The following is a 12,210-nucleotide window of genomic DNA, read 5'->3' on the forward strand; positions in this document are numbered from 1 at the left end:
AAGATTGGGTGGGGAGTGCCCCAGGTGACAGTGTCTTAAGGACCCTCACTGAGGTCTCAGCACCAACTCTGCTGCTGCTGCCGCTGCAACATGGGAGGCTGAAGCTAACTCCACCTGCCACAGAAGGTTCTCTTTTAAAGTTGTTCTGCGCAGCTCAAAGCCATGGCTTTCACAAAAGCCTGTGTTCCCCGCGGATTCTCCGGCACCTAGAATAGTGTCTAGCACATTGCACTCCATAAACATTTACTGAACCAATCTGTTACTCGAAATAATCCCCTTTTATGTACAAGGAGATTTAAATGCAAAAAGTTGAGTGATTCACCCAAGGTCACACAACTGGCAGGTAGCCTGGCCCAAATTTGAGGCCTAGTTTTCTAACTTCAAAGCCCACACACTTCAGGGTCTGGCCCTCTGTGCCCTGGCCTTCCTGCCAGCCTCCTCATCCCTGCACTGAGCACCCAAATTCTGACTAGCTGTCATAGTAGGGCTTTTTCTTGTATCTTTTCACTTATTCAGCCAATCACTCATTCACTCATTCATTCAGCAAATATTTTCCAGGTATTGTACAGGATACCTGGGTAATAGGCCAATAAAAAAAGTCCCTCCCTTTGAAAAGCTCAAAACCTGGGACAGGTAGGCAGTCACATAACAAGGGATTAGACAAGTATTACAATGGCAGGGCATGGCTAGAATTAAGTCTCAGGGGTGAGGAGGGCCAAGAAGTGGGGCAGACGCCCACCTAGCCCCAGCTCCTTTCTGTCGTTGCCCACTTCACCCCCCACCCCCAGCCAGGACACCAAACTTCTGGAGGGCGTTCAACCTCTGAACACACAGGCCAGCAGAGGACCGGGTTGGGGGTGGTGGTGGTGTTAGAAATTAGAAAAGCTAATTGTATGAAATCACTTTAAGGAGGTAATGGTAGCAAGCCTGGTAAGCATGGTTACATACAATTCAACTCAACAATGTGGAGGAAGATGGCCAGCCCCCAAACCCACCACACAGGTAGCACCACACAACCTTTTAGTCAACTAAACATAGGCTACATTTAAGGAAAAGATTGAGAGAGGACTTTAAAAATCTATTGTATATTACTTGAAGGCCATTTAGAAATTCCTATTAGAGGTCCTAAATGAAATGTATGCCAGTGATCAAAAGAGCCAAGACAAAAAAAAAAAAAAAAGTGTACACTAATTACACAGATGGTATCTGCAGCAAAATGTCCCAGTGAAAGCATGGAAACCTCAGGGGCAGACTTGATATCAGAGAATCAAAATATTACTTAATCCTCATTACAAAAATTGGAAACAACATAAATACCCATCAGTGTGGGATTGAACATGCACATTCATAAGATGAAATTTTTAAAATTCAGTTTCTAGCACTATCCTTTTGACTGTATCATGCATATACACTCATTGAGGGATAACTAAAATGTTAACAGTGGTGCCCTCTGGGTGGTGGAATTTCAAGAGACACTCTTCTCTACTTGTCTGTATGTTTGGATACTTTAAAACAAGCTTACAGCATTTATAAAGTTATTTTTACTTTGAAAAACAAAATAATCAGAAAAGCACTCAAATGATTCCAAAAGTGATAGATTCTGAAAGCATTGAAATGGCTCCAAAAGATGGAAGACTACAGTCCGGGAAAGACTGTCTGAAATATTTTTTTCTAAACATTTAACAAAAAGAAAAAGCAATTATCACTGAGAGCCCATTGTTAAATGAGACTCAATGAACAGATTTCAGAATACTATCTAGAATGTTTTTTTAATTATTTATTTATTTGTTTGTTTGTTTATTTTATTTTTAGAGAGAGGGGAAAGGAGAAAGAGAGGGAGAGAAACATCACTGTGTGGTTACCTCTCACTCGCGCCCCCAACTGGGGACCTGACGCGCAACCTAGTCATGGGCCCTGACTGGGAATCGAACCAGCGACACTTGGCTCGCAGGCACTCAATCTTAGAATGTTTTTTTAATGACTGTAATATCATGTACCTAGCATATAACAGGTGTTCAGCAAATACTTGTTGCATGAATCAATGAACGGTCATGTTGACAGAATACCAGTTCCTGTGGTTTTATCTCAATTCCTTTCAAATTCAGGTGAATGGCATTGGTTCACCTGATATGTCCACTAGATAGCATTTCCTTTTATTTACAGAGTCAGTGATAACTCTTAGGCATCAGACCTGGGTTCTGGGAATTCAGGTCTAGTTTTAGCAAGACCCCAATAAGTCTGCTACCCCCACAGTAACTGCTGACGCCAATGACTGCCTATGTCTTTCAGAGATATCTTTGCTGACAAGAATTTAGTAACTTCTCTGTTCTCAGAACCAACTCCCCCATTGGACCATCTGCAGAGAGTCCTGCCAACTCCCCTCTGTAGAGTGCCGCCAATTCCCCCAGAGCCATCTGCAAAAGGTCCTGCCAACTCCCACACCTCTTAAAAAGCCCTACCTTGCTGCTACTCAGGGCTGACAGCACTTTGGTCTCAGCCCGCCTGTTTGCAACTGGCCAAACAAACCTCAAAACTCATTGCCTGTTCTGCCATTTCTCCTCTCTGCAGAACCTAACTGTAACTCCAAAACTTATACCTAGATTGAGCTTAAAGGCAGCGGTCTAGCTGGGGATTCAGCTTAGAAGCTTGTTCTGAAGCCATGCTTGCATAGTACCTTAAATAAGACTGAGATGATGCCAATTGTTCATATCAAAGGAAGCAGAGGCTGATGGAAATGATGGGGAACTAGAGTTTTTTCAAGTGACCTCTTGGCTCTACCAAAGGACAAAGATAGTCAACTAGATCACAGGAATGTGGTCAGCATTCTTGACCTGGCCTCTCTCCACTCTGGCCCAACCCCACAGCCCATCAATAACATACAACCTTGCCCCAGTCTTTCAGCAGGTTTAGAAACCAGGATCCCCGAGCCTCTATAGGTGGCCCCCAAAGAGCCTTGCACCCTGATATCCAAATTCTTGTTTATGGTCCCACACTGACTCTGGGCTTGGTCAATGGAATATTAGCAAGAGTGATGCAAACAGAGGCTAGACAAGCACTTGCACAATGGAGCTCATTTATTTCAAGAGGATGACCCAGTTGCTGCATAAGAATGTTGGACAAGAAAAGTGAATAATGAGAAACCACATGGGGAGAGAGACCCAGCCATCCTAGTGTCCTGCCTGAGCAGCCACATGAGGGACGTCAGGTGAGACCAGAAAAATCATGAGACATAATAAATTGTTGTCACTAAGTTTTGGAGTGGTTTTTTTATGCAGAGGCAGATAGCTGGAATAGCTTCTGATCCCTATTTCCTGTCAGCTCCATCAGCGTCTTTCCTCATTTGCTTCATGTACTTCAGATAACCTTGAGAATAAATGTCCTTTCTTGCTCAGCTCCCTCCTGCCACCCATAGGATAGCTCCCTAACATTACACTTTGTCCTCCAACCCTGGGCTCCAAATGGAACCTAATAAACTAAAACCAATGCCACTCACCTGAATTTGAAAGTAACACAGATAAAAATATACACGGAACTAGAATTCTGCCAACATGATCATTCATTGATTCATGCAACAAATATTTGTTGAGGACCTATTATGGGCTAGGTATTACAATCATTAGAAAACATTCTAGAGAGGACTCTGAAATCTACTTATTGAGTCTTACTTACTGAACTGGTGGCATTAATGCTATCATATAATTGTCTACCACTTTCTTGTTATAGAGGTAAGAAAACTGAGGACCAGAAAAGTAAATGATTTCTCCAAACTCATTAAACTAATAAGTAGCAAAGCACTATCAGAACCAGGTTTCCCTTTTCATCACAAAGGACAGATAGAAATAAAAAGGCATTTCCAGAATGAAAATGGGTAAATACCAGAGTTGTCCCTAGATCAGAGCTGTGGATCATTTTTATAAATAAGCAGAAAAGTAGGATGCCCAGTGTAGTGGTTCCTTTCCTAGCATCCACTCCCCTCACATCCTACCAAGAGTCTCCTTATTCCTTGTCCTCAGCCATGCAGTTTGGGTGGGCTGGCCAACCTCTAGCTGCAGAGGTGGATCCTGGTTGGCATAAGTCAATTAATGTATCCCACCTTTGCACACAGTGATTCGCTTAGGATTGAGCATGCAACCCAGTCAGGGTCAGTGCCACTCAGTAGATGTTTGCTAGTGCTTCTGGGAAGAGGAGTTTCTGCATGAGCTATTGAAAAAGACATCCCCTCTTCCCTAAGGTAGTGTGGTTTAATGTTACAAGGTCTGGAACTGCTACAATCAGTTGATAACACAAGAAAAGAACCTGGAGTCACCGTGTAGAGCCTAAGACTGGAAAAATAATGACAGCTAAGCAGAGGGATGGATCTAACAAGGTCCTCAGTGACACTATTGGAGTGGTTGGCTCAGTCCTTACCTGAAACTAGTGCTAACCCTAGACTTTTTGGTTACAAGAGGTGACTGTTTAAGCGGGTTGCATGGGTTTTCTGTTACTTACAACAAAAAAGATTCCTGAATGAAACAAAGAGTGATTCTTCCAGATTTATAAAGGATAACTGAACTTCCGTTTGGTTAATAGCTAGCTAATTGGGATAAACTCTAAGAAGATAATTGTGAAAAGACAGAATATGCAGAAAAGAAGCTGATGAATTTCAATACAAATAGACTACAAAGTAGTGTACTTTAAAAAACTCATAAAATGTAAGCTGTTAATAACAACTTGGGAAAGAAACCTCGGCGTTACTATAAACCAGGGGTCAGCAAACTCTTTCTGACAAGGGCCAACTAGTAAATATTTGAGATTTATTGGCTACACGGTCTGTCGAAAGTACTCAACTCGCCATTGTAGTATAAAAGCAGCCGTAGGCATACGGAAATGAATGGGTGTGGCTGCATTCAAATAAAACCTTATTTGTGAACACTAAAATTTGATTTCCATATAATTTTTACATGTCACAAAATAATATTCTTCATTTTTGTTTTTTTGAAACCATTTAAACATGTAAAAAACATTCTTAGCTTGCGGGCTATAAAAAAACAGTCCAGGCTGGATTTGGCCTACAAGCCATAGTTTGTCTAACCCTTCTATAAAGGGGTTTCCTAAAGTTAATGATGCTGAGGCTGCATGGGAGATGTGGGATTTGGGGTGGGAGAGCACCCATGTACTGCCATAACCTATCTTGTTAAAACACCAAGCAAGTTTTACATGTACCAACTCTGCCATTGGGATTAAACAGAAAGTAACCATAACACTCTACTATTTCTAAAATAATTGACATGAATGTGAATTCCTCCATTTACCAACGCACAGAATTCAGTTGGACACATCACGGGGGGTTGAGCAATGTTATAATTTTTTGGTTGAAAAAACTGAACACTCTAGTGATAGGAACTGGCCTCAGGCACAGGGCTCAAGTGATGTCACTGGGATGGGTTTCTCTCCATTTCTCAGCACTATCTTCAGCAGGGTTGACTTCACTCATCCTCAGGCTCTTCAAAGACCCCCAGCCTCTGCCAGCAGCTTCAGGCTTTCACCTCAGGGTGTCAGACTGGCTACAGTACCTCTAGCCCCACCTTCTCACAGACTTAAGTACCAATGGGAAAAAGGTACCTACCTCTCTATCCCAAAACCAATCATTTTGGTTGTCCCCCTAAGAAAGGATTTGATCATTTGATTGGCCAAATAAGGATCATGTATTCCAGGCCTGGAGAGCCTCACAGAGATTACATGGCTGAGAGGAGAAAACACAAATCTGGGCTGAAACCAGAAGGAAGGCGAATGAATGCTGGAGGAGCAGACAATAACCTCTTACGTCAAGTTTAGTTCCATAGCCTGGCTTTGAGTAACCTAGCCAAAAAGATCAATAATCATCCTTGATTAAAGAATGTTTTATACCTTCTGCCACATTCTATAAAATTCATAAATAAGTGGTGAAATCATATCTTTTATGGTTAAACAAAAATCACAGTTGTACAAAATACACATTGAAGTATAGGAGGCCTAAATGACAATAATGATTTTTTCAATGTAATTTGCTTTTGGGATTTAAAAAAAAAAAAAAAAGAATATAATGCTATTAACATACACCTTTAAAAGTACAGAAAAAGCAGGATGAAATTAGGGAAAGAAAAACAGAGACAAATGTCTATTATCAAAAACTCATTACAACAGACTCTAAAGGGTGTCTAAATTCCTCTCTGGTAATGCAGTTTTGTTTTATCAAATATTTCATGAAAGTGAATCACTAGCTAGAGAAAGAAAAAAAAAGGTATTTTTTTGATGTAGCAATTTGTCCCATATAATTATTTTAAAGCTGAATTTTTCAGTTGATCCAATATTTTTGTCCATCTGAAGAAATGCATCAAATATATTTGCTTAGAAGTCAACTATCCAAGCAAATAAAATTATCAAACAAACATTTAATTTAAAAATTGTTCTGCCCCTTAACTACTCCCAGCTAGGCATCTTAAAGCTGGAGATGAAGTTGGAAGCTGGTTTTGTTTTTTAAAGCCTGAGAAACTGGGACTTCCCTACATTTCGAAGCACAAAGACCTATTATTCAAGGAAAGGGCCAGGAAGGCAGATTAATTCAATTTAGTAGGCCACCGTGTACTTCTTCCTTTCTCCTGCCAAATCAAGGCTCACCCCAGTCCCAGTGGCCAACAAGCGGGGCAGTCCTCTGTGAAAAAGTGAAAGCGGTCGAGGAAAAAGAAAAAGCAGCCAGCCAGAAGAGCCTGGGGAGCACTCATTATATTTGAATAGAGCCAGTGAAAGGGGCCTTTGCTGGGCGCCTGGGTGGGGCCACTCCATTACTCTCCCATTGTAAATTCCATCTGTGTGCTGTCATTTCCTGACCCAGAAACAAGGAAATATTTCAGGCGTAAATCTCCCTAGGACCTTGCCTGGCCACAAAATCATTCCCTCTGAACTTCACCAGCTCCTTCAGATTTAGTAAAGATTTAAGACTGTGTTATTCTATGATTCCCTCTCCCCATTTACTAAAGGGTCTCCTCCCCATCTCCTTTATTTCCTTCCAGGAACTGGATCCTCGGTGAAGTGAAATAAAACTGGGATTGTTAGGAGGAAGACTTTGGGGGGAATCAGAAGCTCTCCTGTCCTCATACGAAAAGCTTAAAATACCTGGCTGGCCCTAAGCTGATGACTGTGTTTGAATAAGACTGAGAAACTGAGGATGGAAGTAAGACGAAAAAACAGAAATGATGTAGAGCAGTGGCTCTCAAACTCTAGCATGCATCAGAATGACCTGAAAGAGTTTTTGATTCAGTAATTCTGGGGTAGAGCCTGGGAATGTGCATTTCTCACAGATGCCCAGTGATGCTGATGCTGCTGGTCCAGAGACCATACTTTTGTTACACAGTGGGATCCCCAAAATTCCTCAGAGCCTGCAGTTGGTGTATGAGGGAAGGAGACAGCTTTCAAGATGCCTTTGCATATCTATGGCTGGTGGCTAGGATCTTAGTTATGCGAATGGTTTTGGTTCTTCCAAGGCCCCAAGGAGATGGGAGGGGTTTTGACCATAGAAAGGTGAGGAAAGAGCATATGGGGCCTACGCAAGTTTCTGTGAATGGTCAGAACAGGTTACCACGCCCAGTGTGTCACAGGCCACGGTCAGGAATTTAAAAATAAGGCGGCAGCCATTTTCAGGGAGAGAACCATGTGGTTTTGAAAGGGTGCAGAGCCATGAAGTCGGAAAAAAGGAAAGAGAAGACCATACAGTTTTAGAAGGAAATGGGGATCCATGTGGCTTTGAAAGGGAAGAGGAGAGAACCATGCGTGATCCAGTGCAATAGGGCACATGTTTTGCTGGACTGTTATACAGAGGCTGATGACATCATACCCCAGATCCTGAAGTAGACAGCTGACAGATAAGGGAAGTAATACTTTGAGAATCCCAATATTGTGAGTGGCTGTCCCAGGCCTCAGACATCAAACAAGACATTAGATACAGTCAAAGGCTAAATAACACCTGGATTCAGACTCCATAAACATATTCTGGTACCTACATACAGATACAGACTAAGTGCTTTTTATGGTAGTGGTTATAGCTCTCAATCTACCACACAGTTATAGACAAAATAATCTTTTCATAACTTAACTTCATTTTCAGCCCATATTCCACCAGAATAAAACATAACCTCAGCTAATTTGAAGTCTTCCTCCCACTTTCAGGGAATGACTCTACATTCTGGGTGTTTTGGGACATTCATAGTGGGGGAGGTAAGTGGGAAGTGCATTCCTGTCCTTGATGTCATCTATCAATGTAGTTGTCTGGCTTCAATCCTCACTGAGCATCACTGACATGTCCTTCCCCTCCAGGCTGTATGATCCCTTCCAGCTGGCACCACTTCTGGGTCGATCTGGGAACCTGGAATCTGTGGGCCATGTCCTTTCTGCTCCCAGAGCTCTACCCAGAAAGCAGAACAGAGGACCCTTCTCTCTCTGGGACTTGTTATGTATCTACTTTCATCACAACCCTCTGTCTCTCCTCTTCCTCGCCCTATTCCTCTCCTCTGCCCAAAACAGTAGAATCTTTGCCAATTGGAGGGAGAATATCTCTCTTCAAACCCCTTGCTCTTACTCATTTTGGCCATGTCCAGGGCTCTCAATGTTCCCCTAAGGGCTTTAAGCTTTTGAAAACCAAAGCCAGAAAGATACCTATTTATTTTTTTCTGCTCTGACATTTCCTTCCCTGAGTTAATGAGCACAGAATGGCCTACCTACTTGAATGGAGAAAACTACATAAAGAGAAGATGCTTAGAAGAGAGAAAAAAATAAATTTTGAATAAACACATATTAGCATTTTAGAATTATTATCTATTATTATCTTTCAATATCTACATTCTTCTATTTAATCTTCAAGGCAACCCTGTAGGGTAGACATTTTTCTACCCATTTTAAAGATGAGATAATTGGGGCTCAGAGAGATTAAAAATCCTTGCCTACAGTCACATATGCCAGGTTTTGAATTCACTGTACCTCAGCTTGTCCTCCAAAAGACAAAGGGGAGAGAAAATGGTCTGTCAGTGGAGAAGGTATAGCCCATCATACTGATCAATGGGAATTGTGTTAGGAAATTACTTGGCCCAGGAGGTACTATTAAACCAAGATATGCATGGTAACAAGACAGATTACTAATAAACCAAGAGACAGGATGCAAGGGAAGTGAGAGGTTTATAGGTTTGTAACCACCAGAGACTAAGGAGTAAAGAGTCCCAAAGTCAAGGCCACAAGTCAAGGAGTAAACATTTCCTGACTATGAAAGACAGGTTAAGAGTTGAGAAAATTAAGACCAAAATCAAAGTGCTATGTGCCCCTCAAATCCTGAGCAGACTAGAAACCAGAAATGCAGGGAGTCATGGGGTAGACTGAGGCATCAGCAGTCAGGAGCTAAACCTTAAGACTATAAGGGGGTGCATTTGCCTTTAAGTTGTTCTGGGAAACTCAGAGCCTACAAGTGAAGTAGGAATATGATTTTGAGAGTCAAGACAGCTGAATGGAAAGCCGAGACAGGAATGGCAAAGCAGAAATTACAGCATGTCCCCACGGTCAAAGGCATGTCATCTGTTGCCTTCTTCTAGCACGTCCTCTTCTGATAACAAAGCCCATCTCATCCTTTTGAGGAACAAATTACCCCAATATTAGTTCATGGGTTCATGAGGGACTGACTGCCTATAAGCCAGGCCAGGATTCCATGTGATTCACAGTGACTGGCTTAAGAGTGAGTTCGTGACCGAGCATAGACCAATCAGCATTGCTATGGCTGAATGTTTGTACCTCCACCTCCGATTTTACATGTTAAAATCCTAACTTCCATAGATGGTATTAGCAGGTGGGACTTTTGAGAGGTGCTTAGATCCTGAGGGTAGAGACATCATGAATGTGATTAATATTCTTATAAAAGATATCACACAGAGATCACTTGCCCCTTCCACCATGTGATGACACAGCAAGAAGGCACCATTTCTAAACTAGGAAGCAGGCCCTCACCAGCTACCACACCAAATCTGCTAGCACCATGATCCTAAACTTCCAGCTACCAGAACTATAAGAAATAAATTTCTGTTGTTTATAAGTTACCTTTTCTGACATATTTTGTTAGCAGCCCAAATGGACCATAATAAGCATCAACCTTGGCACTTTTCTGGGGCTATAGAAAAAGAAGCAACTTGGTCTCCTGGGCTTACTAAGCCAGTAGAATGTAAGCTTCAACCTCTGGACTGCCTCCTGGATACAGTTCACCTGAGACTAAAGCCAACAGAGCAGGAAATAGGGCTAAAATATAGAGGCAGACCAGAAGAGAAAGAAATTGTGTTCTAAGAACATTCTTTGAGGCCCTGGATCCTGTCATAACAAATTCATCCCCTTGAACTTCTCAGTTAAGTGAATCTATAAGTTGCTTTTAGTTATGTTACTTTCTGAAAGAGTCCTTGCTAATCACTGTGCATAAATATTTGCCCTGAATACTGAAAATATGGACAGAAGCACTGAAGGCACAACACTGTTTTATGGGATTTCACACAAGGAATGAGCCCTAAATATACCTCCCTCAGCTTTTGCTGCCAGAGGTCTTATCGCTGGGTCTAGCCAAACCTCTCATTGACAAAGGGAAGTTGTCGTTAAGACCCAAGAAAAGGCAAAGAGGTTAAGATCTCAAAGTAATCCTCTCCAACCCAGCACCTATTTATTGTGGGTGTGCTGAGTATCGTCGTCGTCGTGGGCAGCCGTCCGTCTCGAGAGACGATGGTGTAGCTTCTTAAGAGTCTATCTGCACCGCCGAGAATGGCTGTGCAGTCCGACTCAGGAGTGACACGGTATCTGTCTCCTCCCATGTTGAATCGACATCTTGTGATGACGCTGAAGCTACAGAGCCTGGGCAGGGTAATATGGAGGGTCTGCTGTTGCGCATGCAGCAGACCCCCCCTCTCTTCGCAGCTGAAGGGTCCAAGGGAAAGACGGAGTCGATACAGCTTGGGTTCAGGTGCGCCGCAGGAGTTGCCGGTGTTGACTACAACGTCAAACCGCCTTAGGGACTCCGGCTCCGGATTTTCTGTCGGGGTTTACTCCCTTAGCCTTTCCCCTGAAGAGGTATGCCACAAGGCAGCGGAGGTTTTTTGGAGTCAGAGTTTTCCTTCTCTGATGTACCCTGACTGGAAAATCGAACCAGCGACACTTAGCTCGCAGGCCGACGCTCAATCCACTGAGCTAAACCAGCCAGGGCAGTGTGCTGAGTATAAGGCTTTGAATAATGATACCAACAAAGAAAAACTTAAGTCCAACATATAATTATTTATAGTGCTATAAGAGACCCACACAAAGAATGTCGCACAGACAACATCTATGTCCAATGTGTGCTTAAATCTGGTCATTTTAAAACATGTCCACAAATGACTTGATGCTTCTGCCTTTTAAAAGTGGAGAATAATTGACTGCCCCTTGAAAATGGCCAAGATTTAGTGACTCATTTTTAAGAAATAGAATGTAGTAGAAGGGATCCTTTGTGATGGCTGTGCTCTTTTGAGATTCTAGCCTTTGGAACCAAGACATCAATCACATTTTGAGGAAGCCCAAGTGACATGGACAGGACACATAATAAATGGTTATAAGCTCAAATGCTAACTCTAGTTAATTGATAGTTGTCTGAAGAGAGTTGCTTCAGGCTAAACATGGAAGAGAAATTAAACAAGGAAGGTAGAGTTAAATCAGGGATGTCTGCCATGGGCGTGGAAGTGGGAAGTGACAGCACTTATGTTTTTTTATTTGCCAATCTTTGTATAAGACAACTGACTACAGACCCAGAAAAGAAAAAAGAAAAAGAAAAAAATTAAAGAGGGAAAGGGAGAAAAAGGACGGTAAAGGAAGTAGCAGAAAAAGAACTAGACTTGTAGATAAGACATAAAGTTTCAAATCTCAGCTACTTAACAACTGTGGGAACTTAATTAAGCAGGTCCTTTAACCTCTCTGGGCCTCAATTTCCTCATCTGCAAAATCAGGATTGTTGTGAGGGTTAAATTAAATGAGATCAAGATAGAAATGTCTGGCAGTAAATTCTCATCAAATGGAAGTGTGGTGGAGTCCTGGCTGAGCCTAAGTAAACTCTGGGTGTGTGGGATGAATTTGAGGTGGATCTGAATCCCAAAAACAGCATTAAGTCACAGCATTCAAAGTTTCCAAAGTGCCCTCTGTGGAATACTAGGTCTA

Source organism: Furipterus horrens, unplaced genomic scaffold (assembly GCF_987537825.1).
Source record: "Furipterus horrens unplaced genomic scaffold, mFurHor1.1.pri manual_scaffold_7, whole genome shotgun sequence".
NCBI lineage: Eukaryota > Metazoa > Chordata > Mammalia > Chiroptera > Furipteridae > Furipterus > Furipterus horrens.